At 36.3% G+C, this 16,500-nt stretch overlaps 1 pseudogene; it reads left to right on the top strand.

Annotated features, from left to right (window-relative positions):
- Positions 1-1,078: 1,078 nt before the first annotated feature.
- On the top strand, positions 1,079-16,282 carry LOC113501205 (annotated as a pseudogene).
- The last annotated feature ends 218 nt before the right edge of the window (positions 16,283-16,500 follow it).

The following is a 16,500-nucleotide window of genomic DNA, read 5'->3' as shown; positions in this document are numbered from 1 at the left end:
ATCGATACATTACAGCGATGACCTCGCCACTTGCCCATCCCTAGCGTACAGTTTTGCGGCGCCCGGGACGCTCATTCACAAAATGGAATGTTATTATATTAAAGAAGTTATTTTGCATGCCAGAAAGTATTATTTATCTTCAAGCTTTTGTTTTTGGGGGATGAGTTGAGTTCTAGTGTATTGGGTTCGTGTATTGTATGGACCTATGAATTAAAATTCCGTATGTTTGCTTTTGAATGTTTTTTTTTTATTTTTATAAAATCTTACTGTAATATTATATTTTTAGTTTTATTAATATGATTTTTTTTGGTCTTGATCTTCTCTTTGCCATTTTTTGGATATGTTTGAATAAGGTTCATAGTCCTATGTAAAACTCTTTTGATTAGTGAATGATTAATTTAATGACATTATATTTAGAATATAATAAAAAGTACAAATGGATGATATATTTCATTCTACCTGAAACTTTAACTTACTTAGATGGTCCATTAATTACTACTAAACAGTAATCAAAAAATTTCTCACAAATTCATATCAAAATTATTCCTGAGTTTCCATTAGACTTCGCAAGATGACGCCTTGTAGACATACGGGACCACAGAGCCGTGTGTTTTACATCTAATTGGATTTCGTACGCAAATACCTCTTATTACTTCAATTGTTCATTACAATTGTATGTGGCTTTTCATTTGTTTTGTGATTATGTAATTTACTGAAAGACTATACAATTAACTCTAAATCCTACTACTATTATAAAGGCGAAAGTTTGTAAGTATGGATGTATTTATGTTTGTTACTCTTTCACGTAAAAATTACTGAATGGATTTGAATGAAACTTTACCACAATATAGCTTATACATCAGAATAACACATAGGCTACAATTTTTGAGGATTCTAATGTGAGGTCGTAAAAAAACATATTTTTTGCGCTTACATTGCAAACGCTGACTGAATCCTACAAAATAGATCAAAACAATGTACTACAGTATTGTACAACTTAAAGGATAATATACTAGACTAGACGGGACGAACCTGAAGTCCAGCGAACGAAGTCGCGGGCAAAAGCTAGTCAAATATATGTTAACATAACCAATGATTATCACGTATTGTATTCTGTTTTTAAAGTTCAAGGAAACTAAAATCAAATAATGTTTTGAAATTCAATGCAAAGCCTTTTTTCAGCACAAAAGGGTGGTATAAAATGTGCTACGGAAACCAGTAATCATAATATTGTCCAGGTAATGAAATGTACGGGTAAAAGAACTTTATCTAAAGTGAAATCTTGACAATGTTGGTACGTAAATATAATACAATATGTATGAGTAGGAGCCACATAAAACATGCTTTAAATAAAACCTTCGCCGGGCTTGATAAAAAGGGCTCTATACCTCTTGCTAACAACCCTTTACGACAGTAAACCATTGTGTTTTTAAGCCCACATTCGTATTAAATATGGCTTCTGTAAAATGACCGTAAAATCTGGCGACCTCGCTAAAAAGGTACGACATAAAAACGTAACGTACCAACAATTTAACTATCCATTTTTACACCTACGTAATGCCGTCGTAAAAACAGGGCAGAATACCTCACAAACCGCACCGACCCATTCCGAAGCCACAAATCCCAGGAATCTCGTCAATCCCTCATTAATATGCGATTCTTTTCTTTCCAGGCGGGAAAAATCTAATAAGGGGACAATGGCCGGCTCCCGCGAGAGATTGCTCTATGAAAGGAGGCCTGATTACGAATATGAATACGAATTCAGACGGCGATATGAACAGTGCGACACCGGGACCCAGCGGCAGAGCAATCGATACAACCTGGAGAGGCGCCGCGATGTACACGAGCGACCCCGACGCAAGAACGGATACGTTTACGAAGATATTTACTCCGATTTCGACGAAGCACAAGGTCGATTATCCCTCTTCAGACCTATTAGGCCCGAATATTTGAACCTCCCGACAACTTACGACATCAAATACAATTCGCTGCCCAGAAATTATTACAACTACGAGGACAGGAACAATCGGAGGTACAAGAAGGATCATTACGACTTTAGAATCGAAAATGAGCGACGAACGCGGGAATCTTATGAATCTTATAGGAAAGCTATCGAAACCAGACCAAAAGAAACAAATTCGAATACTAAAATATCTTTAAACGTACCAACGCATTCTAGTTTAAAGAGTACACCGAAAAATGTGGCGGTTTGCAAGCCACACCGAATTACAGATAAGAACGCTCGCTATTGGACGACCGATCCACCCGAGCGCGGCCGAAATCGTCCGAAAAAGCCCGAAGAACAAAAAAAGAACGTCAAATTTTCGGAAGTTTCAGGCTGTAACCGAAAAATGGTTGTTGACGATCCGATTTGCGGTAGAAAATTGGTTCCAGTGAGGGAGTTGGAGGTCTCACTGGACCAGATGATACAGAATGGTTATTTTGAGAAACATAACATTCCGATAGCGAAGCCTATCGGTGGGGCGGTGAAGGAAGAGGCGAAGGGAGCGGCGGCCAGCGCGGTGCCAAACGGGAAGTGCTTATCGGGAAACACCGGGAAGGAAAACCAACTGCCGAGGAAAACGAGACACCTGCCACAGGTGAGACCTAGTTTTTTTACGAACCAGTTATCTTATTTTTCTTTATCGTAAAGTTAAGACATTTGAATATTTTGTTGTTTTGTTTAGGTTAGGTTTCCATTGATTTGAAAAGGTATGATATTTTCTTTTAATAATGTCGGCCAAGTACCTAATTAAGTAGATTTGATTAACAGTCCTGGTTACGTATTTTTTTACTCACAAAAGTAAATTGCTTATATTGTGACGTGAATTGCCACAAACTTCCTTCTCCTATCATCGTAAGTTTTTATTGCTCATTAAAAGGCTTTCTCCATTCATGTGATACAAGCTGGTAATAGATGGATAGATAGCAATACCTAAGTCCCATTAATAGGCGTCGCTTGTTACTTTTCCATACGGCACCCTTACAAAAGAAAGTTACCAAATCTTCGCAATCTTTTTCACATAAATCTTAATCTCTTTAATAATTCTCTTAAAAACATAATATCTTAATGCAATTGTTCTTTCCAACGTAAAAACTCAGCTGCTTGCTTTTGACATTTAGAGTGTTAGAATACCGTCCTTTGTTTCGTTGGAAGCTTTCGCTTCAAGCTGCGATGCACAGTCACAATAGGCTGATTAATATTCAGGAGAGAATGGAGCCTGGGAAAATAATAATATTCATCTTTTAATTCTTGCGGTTGAGTGGAATAATGGATATTTCTATAAAAAAATTAGGTTTTTGTATCTGAAATTTTTTCTTTTTGTATCTTTGTCTTCTAGTCTCATGGCTGGCCAAAAGTATGGAAAAAACACTTTTTAAAAGCGTCGAAGAATATACCTATTGATTTTTATCGATTGGATATTTTAAACCACCTAAATAAATGCTTTTGTCGATCATTTTAGACTTACTCATTAATAGTGTAAATTTTGCTGTTGAATTCAGTTCATTCAAAATCAGACAGGAGAAAAAAGACTAGTAAAGTGTCGAGTCGGTCTCTTGACACAGAGGGGTCAATTAGATTAGTCAATTTTTTGGAAAAGCATCAATTGTCTAGCAATCACGGTCCGTGATATACAGCCTGGTGACGGACGGAAGGACAGACAAGCAGAATAAGGTTATCTTAACGTAAAGAAGGCATACAATATCAAACGTACTACTCTATAGAACATACACACAACAAAGTTAATAAAGTCGTAACTCGCTTCGATACATAACTATGTAAGTACGGTCTACAAATAAAATCAATAATTACCTTTCGTTTCTTTGTACAGGATTCAATAGCTAAAGGAAATTAGTACGAAAATAAAATATACGTTGCGAAGCAATCAGTAGAACATTGATCGGTTGCTAGTACGGTTATTTTTAAGAGTTGTTTATTGAAGAATAGAACTCTGCTATTTAGGTTAGATATTAAAAAAGGATACCTTGGCGTTGCCTTCAAAGAATACATTTTTAGGTGTACAATTAGAACTACATACAAAAAATGACCTTCTGATGTTATTCGTCCTGTTATTGGGTTATGTTATTTTATACTTTACGGTCGATATTAACGCTTACCGCAAGGCCTGGTTCCATGAGGCCCAGGACAAAGAATCGTGGAAAGATTTGTTGGAGGCGTTTGGCCAGCAGAGGAACACAGTGGGCTAGATAAAAAAAAGTCGTAATAACCTTTATACATCTTACTTTTCGTAAAACTAAACTTTACGACCATAATAAGTAACAATATTTTTTTGCTTGTGGATTTTCTTTTGTAGATATCTCTGCCCTTAAAAATCTAAAAAAGGCATGTAGGTCTTTTCCGGCTAAAACTACCGAACAACTTGCCCGTTGCCTTTAGAAGAAAAAATCCTAATCTGATCCAAAATATAGACACAGATCTAAATAAACATATACCACATACTGATAATGAAAAGGACCTTCCCCATGATAAAGCAAACACAGTGAAACACATTAAGCCGCTATAACTCACTGAAGGGCTAAGGGTTAGGCACGTACTCCACATGTTCCTCGCACATATTCGTGTAACGACCGTCAATGCCATTAATGTAGGTATGGCTGGGAATTACATGTTGATTTTAGATTGGGATCGAATTTCTAATATTCCCGGATTTTTTTTCGAGCACTTTTAAAAATTTACAGTATTGACTCCAGGTGCACAGTTCTAAATCGTCATTCTTATTCAGAAGAACCGGCAAGAGTTTGAATATTTGTTTTTTTAATTTTAAATGTTTAGTACAGTCAGATTAACCGCAAGCGTTGGTTGCTACTACTAATTATAGCGTGATGACATGTACCCGTTCTTTCAACATGTGAAAAAAGATAATCTTTTCTTCTTTTCGTTGTATAATTGACTTACAATGAGGTAGTAGTTTAAGCCATCCATACTCTTTTGATATGACTAACACATCACTGCTTTCCTTTAACGTTTTTAATGTTACTTTTTAATTCGAAAAGTCAAGACATGCGTGGGATTTGTACCTTCACCATCTTGGAGTTGGCAGTCGAATGCTTGTAGTACTTGGCCATCACTACATCTGTAAAAGAAACAATTCACGCAGCATAAACCTAGTGTTAAAGGCTCAGCTGGAAACCTACCTATAGTTATAATATTTACGATGTATATAACCTTAAATCCCGTTCAACTCACTCATATCGGTGTGTAGTAAATGACTCGTAATTAATAATATGTCGATCGCAGACAGATTAATCATAAAGCTGCAACTATACCACTAATGATCTGAAACAGAATTGTTATGTTTCATTAAATTCGAATTTGTCTGGGCTTCATAAAAATATTGGAGCGTTTTCTGAGGCTATTCACACTATAAGATGAGATGACTATAAAAGATACAAAAAGAGGGAAAGACATGGCTTTTGAGAAAATATGTAAAATGTCAGTTCTTTTTTGCATTCTCAATCAAAAATGAAAGTCAACAGTTTTTATTTCAAGAATTCCTTTTTTCACTTTTTGAACATTGCTCTTTTGCAATTGTTACAGTATTGGCTCTAGGTGCGTGCTTAAAGAATTGAATGCACAAAAATTTGCATTTGCAACTGAAAAATAGTTGCATGTAATACGAAAATATCTGCAATAGATTGCTGAAAAAAAAAACATAAAAGACAAAAACTGGACTTGAAGTCGAATTTTAATTCTCCTGATGCTCTTTAAAATCTAGGCTTTAAAATCCATACTCACATTAACAAAGATTTTTTAACGAAAACTAGGTTGTCCTACGAAGCCGTACGATGGAAGAAAATGGATATTCTTAAGCTTACAAGCTATACGTATGTCTAAACGCGGTCGACCGGCACGAATCTTGTTATTTGCTCGGATTGCGGCTTATTAGAGGGTGCATACATCAGCAAGATACTGGATTACGCTCTTTGGCAATTGAGCTTGCCGTGTTCTACGTATCTACAGGATCTTAAATTGGTACAGATTTTGATATTGATTTTGATGGATGATCTGACTGCATTATATTGGTATTTCGGTCTAAAATGGGTTTTGGAGGCTAGAAAGGCAGTCGCTCCTTGGAAAATGTAGTATTTAGGTGAATCTGCTGAGACTAGATGGTCCCAAAAGATTTCATCCAAATTGTTGATTTTTGATTTATTTATAGTCTAGACCAATATGGGGTAGTATTTCCGATTCCAAAGAAAACTCATTTAACAATTAGAAGGTTCATGTGTACAGCATGTCAAATATAAACTACTAAGCCAAACTCTATGAAATTTCAGTTCATCACGTCCGCATTTCGGAAGTAAAAACAAAATACCAGCCAATTGAAATCCCGAAATTGCCAAATATCTTGATTTGCATATTTTAGCTTTCAGTCCATACAATAAAATCCCTATTAATTTCCCAATTTCTGTTATCGCAATCGTATCTGGAGTTCTAAAACCATCTGTGATTATCGACCTCGCTACAGCCTTTTGTCGTATTGTTTATTTTCCATTTTTGCCAGCCTTTGTTCAATTTTGTTCTCGATCGAGACCAGTGTCGGTCAATTTTAAGCACTCATCGTCTATTGTTAGATGGTCGGAGTAATTTTGGATAGATTGAAAGGGAATTCGCTGTAATGGAGTTTTTGGAGATTAAGTATGATTTTTTTGAGCTTTATGATAGTAGGATGTTTTGAATTTTGGGTGGATGTTCTATTGTTTTGATTGATTGAATTGTGGGTGGATCTATTTTTATTGTTGCGTCTTTTTCGGTCACGTTATACTCAAATCTGGTGAATATCAGAGATACAATAAGTACTTGCGTTAGAGTACATTGATTGTACTAGAAATGTCAAAGAAGAAAAATATATCTTGCCATGGGGTACCAATTAAGGTCACTTTCTCAGATTTACCATTGTTATAAGTTACTAAAAGACAGTTGGTATACGTATAGTCTCGTCGTAAGTATAATTGTATTAGTGTTTTGGCAACGCAATGTTAGCTATTCTTAAATAATAAATATTAAGTAAGGACGACCTCCGTGGTCGAGTGGCGTACGCACCGGTTTCAAGGTGTCGCTAGCTCTGAGGTCCCGGTTCGATCCCCGGTCGGGTCAATGTAAAAATTCTTATTTCTACATTGTCTCGGGTCTGGGTGTTTGTGGTACCTTCGTTGTATCTGAATTCCATAACACAAGTGCTTTAGCAACTTACTTTGGGTTCAGATCAATGTATGTGATGTTGTCCGCATTTTATTTATTTATTTATAAAAAAAAAGTTTCTAACCAAATAAATGCGTTAGTTTTAGCTTCTTTGTTTATATTATTTAATTAAACGGTTATTACAAAACAAACAAGTACACAACTCAATAACAAGTTTACTTAAATGATGATGATGATGATGAATCTTAAGTACGATGGTTTTCACAACAGACCAATTAGTTTTATCCATTCAATCACCAAATCTATCTACAAAAAGGTCATTAGTTAAAAACGGCAATTTTGATAAAAATGAACTTTTAATGATAAACAAACTACAACAAGAGCTTTGCGTGAAAACTATTCACTCGATGAAAATGCCAGTTTAGATGAGCGGCTTACCTTAGAGGATTACAGACACCTGTGCCTCCACCATCAGCACTTAAAACAGAACAGTTTCCATTAAAGAAGCGAGACAGTGATAAACTCTTCGTAGCGGCATCTCGCTCCCACTCCGTCCACAGTCTTGTTCTAAATGTTTGTAGTAAAAGTTCAGGTAATAGCTAATGGATCGAGCTGACACTGTAAGTTAATTTCCCAATAGATACAACTGTTGATGGAAATGTTGGGAAAGTAGACCGCAATTACGTAATTTACGTTTTACGATTGTGTTTTGGTATTGCGTGGTTAGAACGGAGTCTAGTACGATGAAGGCGAAAATGTGTTATGAAAGAATTAGTTGTAAATTAATCTGATTTGATGTAATTCATGCAATTTTCTGATGCTTCAATCTTCCTTCAATTTTTACTTTTTACTTAAGAATCAAAATCAAAAAATAAGCTTATGTTCTAAGCAAGCTAAAAAATAAGCCGTTTTTCAGACACGTTACACTATGGACTAGGGTGCATGTGAGCTTTATATAATTACGCATGTGTATAACCTTTGTACATTGATAGTAAGTATCAATGTACAAAGGTTATACTTACTTACTTACAAATAATGTATAATTTAGATAATTTTATTTATCCTCGGGGTACAAATTTTCCGTCACTTAGTTCCGAGAACGCTACCTCTATCCACATAGCAACATCTTTATAGATCTCTAACGAATGTTTTTCTACTACCATCCCCTCGACTCACAAAGCTTGATTTCCGAAAACTTGTTACTCACGGTTTACGAAGCTCATTAGGGCGACTAACGAGTGAGGGATTATTGCCCTCTCCCTCTACCCCCCATCACCCCCTCGTAAAAACTTCACAACGACCCGAACTCCGGTTCGCCGGGTATTTTCGCCACCCCTTTGCGATGCGGAAAATTTTTGATTGCATACACATGGGGCAGGATCGATGCTCTTTTTTTACGGAGTTTTGTGATGGTTTTTTCGTCGGTTTTTTAGTTGCGGCCACTTTGTATTGAGGTATTGAAAGCCTGAAAAAGATGACGAAGCTGTTGCAAATAAAAGTGTTTTGAACCGTGAACTGTACTAAAATTCGCATCTTTGGCATTTGATATGGAAAAGTTATTTTTCTTCAGAACAGGTAGACAAGTTTGGAAAAAAATTGAGACTTTTGGCCCACATATGAACCTAGCAAAGCTAACCAAAAAAAATGTATTCCGCTTATTTATTTTGCGTTTTAAGGCCTTATATATAAGCCCTTTTATTTAACCTCACTAGACAGACTGTATGAATTTCCAAGGGTTCTGATGAACGGGGATATATATAATAATACTTTCGATTCACAATAAATAAAAATTTACAAAAATATATATAGTTTCAAATGTAATTAAACCATAGCGCGATCTAATTCGATCCCAAACCCCATCCATCGAGGCTTGGGTCAAACCTTTTTACAATTAATGTTGAACTCTATTTAAAAATGCGATTGATCGCGCTACGGTTACAACGCTGAACACAGACCAAATCCGCTGTACATGACATATAGATCTTAAAATTAAGAAAATGATGAAGTAGTGTTTTTAAAAAGCATTGCTCTAGAGACAGGAGATCACGACCGTCAGCAATGAGTATAAAGATACGAAAAAAAGCAGGAGACACCATTACTTACTGCAAAATAAATACAAAACACCAGATTCCCCGATTATTACATCACCAAGGCTATATTTATCCACAATGCGTTTACCCAGCCTTTAGTCCAAACAGACCATACTCGTATACAATATCAAGATAAACACCACCGCAACACCCACAACCAATATTGTTTTAAAAGCTGCAACCGATATTAATTACTCCATCAATTAATATGCAAAAAACGTTTGCTAAGTAGGGCGCAGTTACAAGTTGTTAAGTGTTGCAAAAAAATAATTGCATCTGTTCGGTTTGTTTTAATTAGTGACTGTAAAGAGGTTTCGACCTTTTTTGTTGTTTTTGGAACGTATTGTATAGTAGTGGTTTACGGCTTTTCGGAAACTGCAAAGTCATGTTTAATTTAGGTTTTTCATACAGGAGGCAACACAAATATGGCACATGTTGACTTGAACCTCTAAAGACGTACCTATCGAACGCCTGAAAGATTTTGACGTGGTTGTCAATTGTAATGTAAAGTCATGGGTTAACGCAGATTTGCGTTGCGTCGTGTACAAAAAGCATAAGCCCGTTCATAAGACGACGCAAGTTTTCGATACCCAACGATTTTGACCTCCAATTAGTGGCAACCGCCTTACCATGTGGAAAAATGAGATTGTGAAGTGAGATTTTGACTGATCTAAGTCAGGGTATCTTGTGCATGTGACTTGAATGTTTGTGAACCCCCTGCGACACAAGATACAAAATCCAATGTAAATCAAACGATATTTGCACCAGAGCAAACACGCACCACGTCGTGGCCGGTACAGACCGTCCGAAACACAAACAAAAAAGTTCCTTATTAAAATACACAAAACGTGTCTTTTATACAAATTTCGGGTAAATATCGGCGTATCAATATTCTCGTTCAAACAATATTGTTAAGAGTTCTGTTTGTTTGTTTGCACACTCTTTGTATTTTTCGTAACGTACAAACGGTAGGTTGGCACGTACGGACGTGACGTAGAATAGATTGAGTCCACATTAAAAAATATTGCATTACCTGCTCATCGAGATTGTTGGTGAACGAAACTTTGAGATTTGGAAGCGATAGGAGGAAAAATTGGAGTGTGGAACACGTTCTACCAAGATGATAAAATTGTGTTACATGGACTTGAATGTTTGTGGAACATTGACACAAGGATTACATCTAAGACTAGCTGTTGCCCCCGACTTTGTCCACGTGGTTAGAAGATCTTGAACTATTTTCGCAGCGCACGCAATGGAAGCCCTCAAAGATGAATAATTTTTCTTCGTTTTTTCCACATTTTCCATTGTAACTTCGCTCCTATTAGTCGCAGTGTGATGTTATATAGCCTATAGCTTTCCTTGATTACCTAATGGTCTATTCAACACAAAATATTTTTTTAATTCGAAACAGTAGTTCCTGAGATCAGCTTCAGCTTTATATATTAGTATAAAGCATAGATTACGTTTAATTCTTCATGCTTGAAAGTTTTTTCTAACCTATACCTCATTTCTATTTCTTCAGGTATTAGCAGCTCTGGCCGTCTCCCTGGCTCCGTTTTCAGCAGGGCTTGGTAAAGGGTACAGTTCCCCTGCCATCGCCTCGCTCCAGGGCCCCGGAGCCAACGCCACCAGGAGAGACTTCCAGCTTACCGACCAACAAGCCTCGTGGTTAGCCTCCTTGTCTTTCCTTGGTAAGTCTGTTGATGTTCATTTAATGTAAAGAACTTGGTTGTACGGAGTAGTTAGTGTAAGGACTTTTTATAGCAATTGATTATAGTTTTCGATGGCACGAATAGTGTCCACTCAGACCCTTGATACCCTTGTCTTTGTGGCTCTGGCCACGGTCACACTTTCGACCCACAACAATCCCGCTACTCCGGCAGCCATCAGCCCTAATGGGTTCCATAGGTAGTAGAAACAGCTATCTAAGTGAAATTTACGATCAATAAACCTGTCTCCTGGCTCCGTCTCCTTCTTATCAAAATTTTAATTGAGAAGTTTCATATCCTCATAAATGTTTGCAATAAAAACATTATAATACCATAATATTGGTACAGCCACAGTCATTAAAGACCCATTATAGGTACTCAAACACGGTCATAATCATTTGCGTAAATATTTAACGTATTTAAGTACTTAGGACAATATTATGTGCGCTCTAAGCTGTTTATGTCATAATTATAGCCCATATAGGTAAGTTACATTTCTATAAACTTCAAATTCAAATTTCGGTACGCTTGCTTGCCGTCGCGTCAGCTCATGGTTAAGGACTCTAGTTTGGCCTGAAACATGGACTATCCCAAATACACGTAAGTAAACTGTTAATGAGTAAATCATTTTTATAAGCGTTTACGATGGATTCAAAACAATTGAAAGTTTCCTAACTCGATTTTGCCGAAAACGTAATAGTAGTCATGTAGTGGTTTCTTAGGTTTACGCGAATGTTAGACATTGAAATGAAACTACTTTTACGGATTTTATCGCGGTTTAATTTTAGATTTTAGTTCCCGACGTTTCGGTCTGCCCGTGACCATGATACCGGCAAAGGTTTCGAAACGTCGGGAACTAAAATCTAAAATTAAACCGCGATAAAATCCGTAAAAGTAGTTTCATTTCAGTAGTCATGTATCCGGTAGGAGACCTAGTGATGAAATGATGTAAGACGGTATCACAAGTCGATCTCTAGTTTTGTAATACGAATAAATACTGTTTAAAGTTTGGTTTATCATTTCAATAAATCACTTTACTCAGATATTATCAACAGAGAGGCTTAGCTTTAGTTAAGGTCAAATATAAATCATTAAAATACTTAGTAAACTGTATATCCATGAGAACATAATTCTTCATCGACAAATAATATGGTTTTCAATTGTCAGTGCAATAAGTTTTATTTGGAAAATAAACATACCGTACCAGTTATAGGCAAATTTTCAAACTTTTGAGCAATTACGTAATGCTTCTCGTTTTTTTTATTCTTAGGGTACGTACAATCTACTTAAATCTAAAGGTATGTCGGAGCGTAGAAGTCAGCTCTATAACTCACTTTGGCTTATGAAAACCAAGTTTAATTAAAATTCTTGGTATATGAGATATGAACTCATTAGTTTTATGCCATAAATTGTTTCGAAGTTTCCATGTCGGGGCTCAAAGAGTATAACTTCAAGATAAATATTTCTCCATATACTCGTAGTTGCGAAGAAAACCGAACGATACAACGAATGTTTTGTTTTCTTTTTAGCAGTTGGTAGCTTCAGTAGTTAGCTTATTAGTTTTTGATACATTTCTGGTTTAAGAGAGGCAACTAGATGCAGACTTATTGATCTTTGATGATCCGGTTATAGATCCAGATATGTACAAAGCTGTTTATGTACATTATTTACAATCCGTAAATAATTTTCTTTCTGCGTATTCTCTTTCAGCAGTTGACGAAAGAGCTTCTATTCAGGTTCAGTTCCAAAATAAAATTTTGTAAAGACTCATGTCTGGCTGTGACCAAGACCCTACAAATAATGTACCTAAAGTTTTTTTTTCCTCTAATACTCGAGTAATTTTTTTTATATCTACCAACAATATCCCACTAAAAAAAGGAACATCTTTTTTTTTATACGTCACATAACACTATACCATAAATCAATTGACAAAACTTCTGGTCCTTCCAGGCGCATTATTCGGTGGCATGGCAGGAGGAGCAGCAATGCGTCACGGGCGTCGCCGGGTGCTGTCCCTAGCTGCGGCTCCCTGCAGTCTCTCGTGGCTCCTAACTACAGTCGCCACGTCAGTGAGAATGATGTGCATCACAGCCTTCCTCGGAGGATTCTGCTGCTCTATATTGACTATGTTGTCGCAGGTGAGTCATTTGGTCCTAGTTTCCTCTTTGCCAGTGTAGGAGTGCTTGGAGTTGGTTACTAAGACGATTGCAAGTGTGACGGTACACTTAATGGCCCCTACAGTTTGCCAAAGGTTTTTCCTAAATTCTTTGTCAATTCCCATTGGCACCACCTGGCACCAACTCAAGTTCATTGACTGAAAACTTAGGGGCGGTTTAATATGTTCAGCAGTAAACCTCTTTATACATTATTTTGACTTGATTAATGAAATGTCTAGCAGTGTTAAAAAGGGCTACAACCAAGTAAAATCAATAAAACGATCGAGTCGATATCATTATCACAGAAGTATCTACAACTTTGTGAATTATAAAAGAAAGCCTAAATAGACAAAAAGTGTGAATATTCTATATTCGTTTGACAAGATTTATACACGCAACGTTCCTAAAATATTTATATTATTAATATATTAAGGATAAAAAGTGTAGGGCTGCCTCAAAGTCTCTAATATCGATAGATATTCTGAAAATTTCAGTTATTATTTTGAACAGTCTTAGTTAAAATATATTTCGGCGTTTAACAAAGAGAGCTGTCAAGTAATTCATTAGAAGTTAAGATTTGTTCAAACATTTCAATCTGAATCGTGTCGAGAGAAATGTAACTTTAAATCTGGGAAATAGGTTTCAATTTCCTTATTTATGGATTTTGGATTCAAAGGACCAATTTCCTTACCCGCAAGTTTCAGGCAATTAGTAAAGTGACCACGCCTTATGCTTTTGGAAGACAAACTTAGTTGTTTCATTACGTAGAGTTTCGTTTCTAATTAAAATGTTATTGCCTATAATGGATTTTATGATAAATTATTTAAGTTATTACAAAGAAATAAGTTTAAAAACCTAATTTTGGACTTATAATATCAAAACTTTCAACCGATACTATCGGTCTAAATATAAATTTAAAAGAAATAGGAATATTAGAACAAAAGACAGGTGAATGCTACGACTAACAAAACTTCTAAAACAAATTTTCATAGCAAGAAAAGTGAATTACTTTTGTAGAAACGTTTCCAAATTTCTGTTACTGTAGTTACAAAAACTTGAGCACCCTACTTATAATTGACAAAGTCCAAAACTTGATATAACTTGTGTATTCGGCTCATAACTCTAGTGGGTCCCTCTAGGCACAACTTGGCCCCGCTAATTCTGAAATTTTCTCTCAAAAGGAAACTTTAGACGATAGAATTACTTATTTATTAGTTTCAAAGTGGTTAAAATTTAATTAATTTGTCGTTTACTTAATCTGTTCGTAGCGATTTAAATACTAAGTTATCAAGAATTATTTGGGTTGAGTACAAGTTTTAATGAAAAAGATTTTGGCCATTCCATAATCTGATATTAGAAATATCTTAACTTGATATAAGATAGATAGATTTTGACAAAAGCCTCTCCCATTAAGTCACACCATTTCGATCCTTATAAAAAGATTTGTTTTGCATTAATTCATCGTAATTTGTTATTTTTATTTAGTCAATTATTAAGTATCTCTTGGAAAAGTAATATCTACAATTTTCAAAAAGCGTTATTGGTTGTTTAGTTAGGCTTTGATTAAATCTTTATATATTTTTACATTATTCCTTGTGTAACAGTTTTGACCTCATGTTTTACTTCTCCTATTTAATATATTAACTTTTATTTTCAGGTTTACATCAGCGAGATCTCGGTGCCAGACATCCGCGGCTGTCTCAGCGCCGTCCTCAAAATAGTCGGCCATCTTGGCGTCCTCTTCAGCTTCACCATCGGCGCCTACCTCGACTGGCAACAACTCGCATTGTGCATATCCGCTGCTCCTTTACTTCTCTTTTGTACCGTGCTATACATACCAGAAACGCCAAGCTATCTCGTTCTAACAGGAAAAGACGAAGAAGCTTACAAGAGCCTACTCTGGTTACGAGGCCCAAATTCAGACGTCGCTCAAGAGTTGGCGACCATACGCACAAATGTTCTTGCTAGTAAGAACTTCAGTCAAAGGCAGAGCCAAATGTCTGGGAGTCAGTTCATTAACTCTTTGGATGTCAGGACCATGAATAGGCTGCTAGGACCAATATTAGTGACGTGTGGTCTTATGATGTTTCAACGATTTTCTGGCGCCCATGCGTTCTCATTTTACGCTGTTCCGATATTCAGAAAGACTTTCGGTGGTATGAATCCTCATGGTGCAGCGATTGCTGTGTCCTTCGTCCAATTACTTGCTTCTTGCCTCTCTGGGTTACTCATTGACACTGTTGGTCGTCTACCGTTACTGATAGTTAGTTCAGTGTTAATGTCCATGGCATTAGCAGGGTTCGGAAGTTACGCGTATTACGAGGAAGTGCATCGGAATCAAAGAATTCAGAATGTAATGTTCCATCAGACAATAGGACAGAATGACTGGATTCCTTTGCTCTGCGTCTTGGTGTTCACTATAGCCTTTTCACTAGGCATGAGTCCAATATCTTGGCTGTTGATTGGGGAGTTGTTTCCGTTGGAGTACAGGGCGTTTGGCAGTGCGATGGCGACGGCATTCAGCTACCTCTGCGCTTTCGTTGGAGTGAAGACATTTGTGGACTTTCAACAAACATTGGGGTTACATGGAGCGTTTTGGTTGTACGCGTCTATAAGTGTAGGAGGTCTCTGCTTTGTGGTCTGCTGTGTTCCAGAGACCAAAGGTAAGGACTTGGACGAGATGGACCCAAATTACGTTCAAAGTCTTTCCCCAAAAAGGTAAAAGGTTTAATAAATCGTGTTTACTTGAAAGTTTCTGGTTGATATGTAGGATGTTGTAGATTTGAAAGGAAAAATTAAAGAAGAATAAAGAAAACTAATGTCAATTAAGACTATAATCGCGTGTTATGTAAAGAGATGTTGGAGATAGAATGCTGTAGTTTCTATAGGAATGTTTGTAAATGTTGAACACCACGAGAATGGCCTTTGGATGGAAGTTCTAATAATTAGATTGTGTTTAGGTTAGAAAGATGTAGGTCCCTATATAGGCTTGAAGATGGCGAAGTTTTCAAGTAAGCACGAATCGAACAATTGTATGTAGAAACAAAATTATATCGAATCCACCGCGAAATTTTGGCTGTGCTTTTAAAAAAACAATTTTTATTAAAGGAATACGCCCCATAATTTAATGGTGGTCAATCTTAATCTTTAGACAATTTAGTAGTAAAGATATTATACTCGCATATCCTTATCCATATCTAAATAGTTTCATTTGAACTTAGTTTATTTAAGATTGCAGTGGTCCATACTTTACCTCTCTAACTATCATTAGAGACGATTAAAAAAAAATTGAGAAAAAAATATATTTCCCAAAATCTCAAGAATAGCGAAAATATATATCTTAATTATACTGGTTAATATTTTATCGAGCTTTCCTATCT

The sequence above is a fragment of the Trichoplusia ni genome, chromosome 15, assembly GCF_003590095.1.
Source record: "Trichoplusia ni isolate ovarian cell line Hi5 chromosome 15, tn1, whole genome shotgun sequence".
In the NCBI taxonomy this organism is placed as follows: domain Eukaryota; kingdom Metazoa; phylum Arthropoda; class Insecta; order Lepidoptera; family Noctuidae; genus Trichoplusia; species Trichoplusia ni.
This window is presented reverse-complemented; position numbering and strand designations above follow the sequence as displayed.